The sequence below is a fragment of the Carlito syrichta genome, unplaced genomic scaffold (genome assembly GCF_000164805.1).
Source record: "Carlito syrichta isolate Samal-C Ts95f unplaced genomic scaffold, Tarsius_syrichta-2.0.1 Scaffold303264, whole genome shotgun sequence".
In the NCBI taxonomy this organism is placed as follows: Eukaryota; Metazoa; Chordata; class Mammalia; order Primates; family Tarsiidae; genus Carlito; species Carlito syrichta.
The window spans coordinates 550,328-558,729 of NW_007247360.1; the positions used below are offsets into that span (position 1 = coordinate 550,328).

The 8,402-nt window shown below is 36.0% G+C and overlaps 1 pseudogene; it reads left to right on the plus strand.

Moving 5' to 3' along the window:
* The window catches only part of LOC103260605, a 63,533-nt pseudogene extending 58,366 nt beyond the window's left edge, over positions 1-5,167 (plus strand).
* Positions 5,168-8,402: the final 3,235 nt, after the last annotated feature.

Consider the following 8,402-nt stretch of genomic DNA (forward strand, 5'->3'; position numbering starts at 1 on the left):
CCGGCCACCGCAGCCTCGACCTGCTGGGCCCCGGCGATCCTTCCGCCTCAGCCTTCTGAGTAGCCGGAATTACAGGCACGCGCTACCACACTGCCTGATTTTTTTATTTATTGTAGAGATGAGGTCTTGCTTCCCAGGCGGGTCTTGAACCCGTGGGCTCAGGCAATTCACTCACCTCAGCCTCCCAAAGGTGTGGGATTACAGGCTAAGCCACCGAGCCCGGCTCAGCATCCATAATAATATCCTAAAGATATCCACATCCAAATACCTAGATCTTTAAATTTATTACTCTATGTGACAAAGAGATGTGATTAAATTAAAGATCTTGGATGGAATGTGATGATGAAATGAAGGGTCATAATCAGTGAATGAGGTTGGAAGATGATATGCTACTGTCTTGAAAGTGGAAAAAGAGACCATATGCTAATGAATGCAGACAAGTTGTAGAAGCTGGCTCTGAAAGAATATAGCACTTAACAGGATAATAAGGTAAGTTCAGGAATGATCATAATGCAGGAGAAAAATAATATGGCCACACAAATGTTTAGGGGGAGAGAGAGAGAAACAGAGAGCAAAATGGAGAAAGACATACACATAGAGAGACAGAAAGAGAGAGAGAGAGAGAGAGAGAGAGAGAGAGAGAGAGACAGAGAGAGAAAGAGAGAGAATGCGTGCACTAGAAAAAGAGCATTTCTGTTGGGAGAACCAGGATTTGTTTGCTAAAAAAAAGGCCTTTTTTTTGTCATGCAATGGTGAATACCTTTAGAGGTAAAGGAATCTGTGTGAATAAGAATGTGTTATTAAGAAATTATGAAGCAAAAACCAAGATAATTTTTAGCATGGGGATAAGAATTATAAAGCAATAAAAGGACAGCCAACTGAAGCCCCTGAAAGACAAATTCAGGAATTTGATTATTATTTTTTAATTGTGAGGGCACTGGAGAAATTCTTTAAAGTTGTGTAACGTTGTCTTTTTTTATCCTCTTCCACTAACGTTCATACAAACGTTTCTGATTTTCTTGAGAGAGCCACAAAGGAGATAAAATTACCAGTTTCCAAGTGTTCTTCTCAGCATTTTACAGTTTGGAAAAACCTACTGAACCAGAGCAGAACTATCAGCTCTGTAAGAGTATAAGCATGCTTGAGGTTGTGAGAATGGAATTGCTTTCTTTGTAAAAATGAAGACCTAAAAAGATAGATATAAATTTTCAGTGTTTCATGGCTTTACTCCATCTTTGTAAGGAAGTGGAAGACCATGGTGAAGAAGGATGTGAACTAGACGGCGAATTTGATCTTCTCTTGTCATTAGGTATTGCCAAGTTGTAGTTTTGGAATGGTAACAAAGTGATGCAAGTCATTCCCAGAAATAGCTCATATGAGAGAAATTCTCATGCTTTCTCCAGTGTGACCTTGAACCCGTGGGCTCAGGCAATTCACTTACCTCAGCCTCCCAAAGGTGCGGGATTACAGGCTGAGTCACCGAACCCGGCTCAGCAACCATAATAATATCCTAAAGATATCCACATCCAAATACCTAGATCTTTAAATTTATTACTCTATGTGACAAAGAGATGTGATTAAATTAAAGATCTTGGATGGAATGTCCTTTTTTCCCTTCTGCTGGATGGGATCCACAAAGCCCAGGATGACCTGGAAAGCTGCATGCTGAAGACGGCAGAACCTCCTCCATTTAGTCTGTGTTCAGAAAGGGGATATAAACTTGTATTGGTGAATACTTGGCAGTTGATGACAAATGAAGAAGGTAACAGTTGCCATTTCCAACTAGATCTTCCTGTGTCTTCTACTAAATGGAGGCCTGGGCTTAAATCACTTACTACTGGGTGTCCTAGGACAATTTATTTTACCTTTCTGGACTTTTGATAAGTGAGGCTGGTATTATGACAAGAACAAAATTTTGAAAATTAAATAAAATGTTAAGCACTTAGAGTGTTTTTTACATAATATTCACTCCAATGCCCTTAATGAATTCCCTCTGTTGAAGAATCCTGGATTCGTACAAATCAATTTGTCACCTTATCCTAATCCAGCCTATATCATATGAGACATCTACTACCTCCAAGGGTGTCCTGATTTCTGAGGAAAAAATCAAGCTGTTTATTACTAAGGGGGCTCTTACTACTCTGATCTATTTGTCCAGTCCTGTCTACTTCCAGGCTTACCTCCATGATGCCTTGAATGATAGCTTTTCTTCATATAGATCTCTGCTTTCTATTGCCCAAAGAATTCATTGCTTGAATTATAAAATTTATGTAGTACTCTTTAATATGTATGCATATTATTTGTAACTTCAACTTCTCTTGAAACAGGTAAAGTTTAAATTGTTACATAGCATATTTTGAAATTTCTTAAATGACTACGTGAATATTCATAATATTCATTTTCTCCTCACACAATGCAATCGCATCATTATTCGCATTGTTAGCTTTGTTAGTTCCCTTTGGATGATTTTTCTTTGTTGTCCCTTAATTATTCATTCTTCCTTCTTAAAAATTGCACCACCTCCAGCCCATGTTAAGAGGCTCAGTTAAAACCTTTGTCCTTTCTCCTCTTTTGGAGAAACAAACAATAGGAAAACTGTATCTCTGAGTCATTCATTGAGTAAACCAAGCTCAAATTTATCTCCAAAATCTGGCTGCTTTGTGACCTTTTCTGCACTTCATTTTCTAAGCACAAGAGGGAAGTCAGTCCTTCCCCAGTTCCACTGGTTAGCATCATTGAGAATTTTCTTATTTGTATTCCTGTCAATGTCACTTTAATGTACCAAAACTTGTGTTTAGGATGATAACCAGTCTGAAGTTTATGAAACAAAAGATTGATATCAGCTTCATAAAACCCAGGCAGAAGCAATATCTTTTCTACATCTTTCTATATCTTTAATTCTAGCAACCTTTATACTGGATGACTACTGAAAAATGTAGTTAGGCAAAAATAAAAATAACAATTGGAAGTATCTTCTAAGAGCCACACCTTTTGTCACTGTTCTCAGATTCTTTATTGATTTAATGACAATGAAAGATATACTTACTACTTTCACTAGGTTACAGTTTATTTTCATTTTTAAAAAGAAAGTGAAAGCTTCTGAGTAAGTGGCTTAAATGTCTACGTGTTGTTTAAAAATCACCTAAATTTTTTCTGCTTTGAAGATATTGGCTAAAATGCATGGCCACAGCTACGTCCTCAAAACCAAGGATTGTGAAAAAGACATAATTTTTGTGAACTATGAACTTCTGGAAAGTAAGTCAATTACATGACTTTCAAGGAGTCTATTGTACTTCACCTATTTATTTTTGCTCTTAAGTACAAAAGGCTCATAGCAAATGTAGAGATTTTGGTATTTAAAGACACCCTCCTTCCCTATGATTTGATATTACTCATGGCCCTTTTTCCCATTTCTCTAATTCAAAAATATGATAAATTAATCGATTGAGCAAGTTACCATTTTCCATACTCATACTTTCATTTTTCTTAAATAAAGGGATATTGGGAGCCTATTATCTGTCAAGCCCAATTTTATGCTTTTGAGCTGAGAAATAATACCACTTGATTTATCTGTGCTAAATTATAGTCCAGATAAACAAAAATGTATCGATGGCCTATTGTGATCCAGGCAATGTGACAAGCACTGAGAACAAGACAGTGAAGGAGTACGTAATTCATAGGCCTTGCTTCTGAAAAGCTTACAGTCTAGTTGACGTGGTAAGTGTTATGATGGTTAGAAGCGGGGATGAGTTAGGAGAGAGAGTTTCAAGAGCGTTTCCTAGAGAAGGCAGCCCTGGGGTGACTCTTAAAGAATGACAGGTTGAAATAAAAAGATTAATGGTACTGAAAGCTGAAACAGCAGGAAGGGGATGAAGAACCAATTAGATTTCTGTGTTGCTTGGTGGAATGCACAACTCTGTTTATAGAGTTTCTCCTTTTTCAAATGTCTTCAACATTCAATCCCAAGTTGTCAAGCACATATTCTTCTTTTTATTAAAATACTACCTACTCTAAAATGCATTTACTGATATTCAAAACAATAACTTATTGATGTCTCTAATTGTCTCTAAAAAGGTTAGAAGGACTTTGCAGCAACACCTATACCTATTTTATAACTTTCCACTGTACTTTGTAACTTGTACACATTTTCAATATTATTCAATTAAATATCAACAAGTATTTCAACAAGTTCAGCCCCACAAACATTCTTTCAAAGTTAATAGGTTGCTATAACTTCTATTTGTTACATACCTTTACCATTAACCACTTTTGGATTAACCAATGTCATAACTTCCTTTATGTACACTCTAATACCTATGATTTTGTATCTAGAATCATAGACCTGGCAGAGAGCTTCAAATTCATTTATATCAAAACATAAATGATGCCACTGAAATGCAGTGCACAAACAATGGCCTTTTGTATAATTAGTACTGACTCAATTCAATATTTATATTTAAAAATCATTTTTGATCATGTCTTCATAACATATACTAAAATTAGACATATTGTAAGGTCTAAATATAAAAGAGATGTCTAAAATTGGCTAACCCAGAGACACCGTGCAGACTTCAGGAGAGGGTTGACAGCTGCTATGACAGACCAGCAGGGGAAAGACATGGATTTTTGGTTACGGGTCCCTGAACTGAAAGGTGGGCATCCCTTATCAGGACAAACCAGTCAGCTACATCACAAACTATAGCAGGTCTGGCAGGGAAACACAGACCATCGCGGGGTTCCCGGCAATCATGGAAGAGTTGTGACTCTTGTTGAAGATTCTGGGGGTTGTATATGGGGTGTTGCTTATATATTGCTAGAAGGAAAGGAAGAAGAAGTAAAAGCATACCTTGACTTCAGGGTAAAGGGAAGAACATAGCAGTCCTTTTTTTTTTTATTCCAAAAGATCCCCAAACAAAACCATTCAGTGTGTTGCTGTATATTGGAACATGTGAAAATTCTAATTATCTTGTTCTTACACCTCTAGAAGACATTGCCAAACAAATTTTTAATGCAGTTGGTACAAGAGGAAGAAATGCAGAATATTTTTTTTGAACTTGCAAATTCTATGAGGAACATTGTGACAGAAGGTGCAGATGAGCATTTTTTCTCTTTGGAAAAATAAATAAAGGAACGTTTAGCAGGAACACAGAATCTCAACTGCATATAAAGACCTAATTATTGACTTTTACAACATACAGAGCTTTTAGTCTTCACATAATTAACTTCAGTGCACAATGGCAATATGATTTAGAAATGTGTTCACTTAAAGATCTTGATTACTTTTTATTTTAATTAGATATTATCAGGATATTATCCAAATTATAGTTTAATTGCAAATGTCCTGAAACAATATATTCAAAAGATTAGGGTACAGTGAAGGAAAAATTCAAGTTTTAATAACAATGATTTTCTAATTATCTGATACTGAACACTTGCTCATTAGAAATGAATTCTTCAGAAATATACAGACTCAATTCAGTTCTTGTTTTAACAGAGTAAAAGTAATCTTATTGTTTCATGTTCCAACACTATTTTGAATTTATAGAGAATTAAACCAAAAGATCAATAAATTTAATAAGGTTATGCCTTCAAAATATTTCTATAAAGTTGTGTAATGATGGTTTAAAATATACAACCCTAAAACAGCATGTGAATAGAAATGTACAAAAATATAGGCAAGATTTCTGCCTCAAATGTGAATCTCCTTGTTATTCAGATATTAAATGAGACCCTTTCAAATTTAAGTCAAGAATTGACTTTTGTGTGTGTGTGTGAGAAAGCAGGATTTATTGGGAGGACAAAAAACTCCCACAGTTTTTATTGGGATTTATTGGGAGAACAAAAAACTCCCACAGGGGACCTGAAGGAGGTTGCCCAATAATTTGCTTTTTGATATAAAAATTTATCTTGAATTATATTTTACTGTACCCCTCTCTCTCTCTTTTTGAATAAATGCTTTTACTATGTAGATAGTGAAAACTCACTGAGCTAAAAAGCACAAATGATGTTATAAAAATCACATTAACTATGATGTAATGTTTGAAACGACTTTTAGAAATACACACACACACACACACACACACACACTCAGACACACAGACACATATTTTTTTGCAGCCTGCAGGCTGGTCAACCCACAGGATGGGAAGCATAGACTCACAGAAGCCAAGAGCAAGCACTTCCTGGAATTTTAATGTTTTATTGTATAAATTTTGGAGTACAAGTGCAGTTTTGTTATACGCACAGATTGCATTTGTTCTAAGTAAGAGTTTGCATTATCTGATTATTTGTTATACAACTTTTTTCTTTTATCATGCCACTTAGACAAGAATATCAATTGTTTATGCTGCTACCAAGTAGAAAACAAATACTTAAATTGTTAACTCACATAATTAGCCTTGAATTGAACTAATCACATTACTTCTGATTACAGACTACTTCTTTCTTAATAGAATGTGTAGTCTCTATAGAATCTTTCAGCATAAAAAGAAGTTCGGTAGGAAATCTAGTATGAAACTTATTAAAAACTCTTCAAGCCCAGGCATGACTAATAATTAAGAACTATGGAGGGTTTTCATATAAAATAAAGTTGTCCTATATGTCAAAGAAAAATCTTCTAGAAGAAAACAGAGAAATAACAATAATATTGAAATAGGCAAAATTTCTTAAACATAAAAAACGTGAGCCATAAGATAAAAGATTTATGATTTGGACATTGGGGTGGATATAGAGATGTGATACCCATACACTCTTTCAAGGAACAACTTGTTGCCTCAGTTGCTGGAAGGGCTTTCAGTGGACAGTGTTCAGTCATCATCTCTCTTTAGTGGATTGCCTCAAAGAAAGTGACTTTATTTGAGATCATGCTTTTTCAGGGGCAACTACAACCAGAAACTGATGGAGACAGGGGTATACAATTCTGCCATTTCGGCCCAATGCCCGACAACTCTAAGATGCTATATATGCTCCAGACCTTTCCTTGGTTGACTGAGAATATTGGGCCTGCACCATTGCCCAGCTTCTCCCTTTATCCCTTCTTTCCATGGACGTTGGTCCAAAAGGTGGTCTCGATAAATATGAAGAACACTAGACTCTCTCACTGCCTGCTAACTGGAGAGCCCAAATTGTGTTTAAGGTTAATCAAATTAACTTTTGTTCATCAACAGATTAAGAGAGTAAAAAGGCCAACTACTACCTAGAAGAAGATTTGTAACACATATCTGAAAACTGTTTTGCATCTAGAATAGATAAAGAACTTATAGATAAATCTATAAGAATATGGCACTTGTGTTAAAAATAAAAGACTTGAAGAGGCACTTTACAAACAAAAAAAATATATATATATGACCTATAGGCATAGATAAAGGTGTTCAATTCTCCAGTCATTAGTGAGATTGCAAAAACCAAACCAAAACAAAAAGCCAAAACACAAAACACCAAAACCAATAAAATACTACTATATACTCACTAGAAAACCTAAGAGTATAATGATTGACAGTACTAAGTATTGATAAGAATGTAAAGCAACTGGATAACTCATATGTTGCTGACAGAAGTGAAATTTGTTCAACTACTTTGAACATGTTTGATAGTGTTTACCAAAGGTAAATATACAGTTATCCTATGCTCCAACAATTTCATTACTAGGTATATATGGAATAGAAGAGTGTGTTTATTTTTCCAAATGACTTGTACAAGAATATTTATAGTTGTACCATTTATAATAGAAAAATATTGGAAGTAAACCAAATAATCATCAACCATAACATCTTTTCTTGTGCATATCACACATAGTACCATGCATCTTATACTTACCACAAATGCCTGCAATTGTTAGGTCTCTTGGAGGTTCTGTCGCATACTCACAACCCCATTGCCATTGTACTTCTACAACATTCTCTAATTTCAAATACCACTTCAAAATAGTCTTGTACTCCTCAAATGACAACTGTGCTTCTGTCATTTTCTTTGACTGTCTTGCCTGTTGCATGGTAATGCTAGCATTCATTTGATTAATGCCATCTTTTGAGCAAATGTCATACTACACACTGCTACCGTAATTCAATTCAACTTCAAAAAGTAATACATAGATAACAGCTCTTAAAATGTGTATACCAACCGGGCTCGGTGGCTCAGCCTGTAATCCTGCGCCTTTGGGAGGCTGAAGTGAGTGTATTGCCTGAGCCCACGGGTTTGAGACCCGCCTGGGCAGGCGAGACCTCATCTCTACAATAAATCAAAAAATTAGCCGGGTGTGGTAGCGCGCACCTGTAGTTCCAGCTTCTTGGAAGGCTGAGGCAGAAGGATCGCTGGAGCCCAGCAGGTCGAGGCTGCGGTGGCCAGGAGCGGCCACTGCACTCCAGTCTGGGCGACAGAGTGAGACTCCAACTCAAACAAAAAAA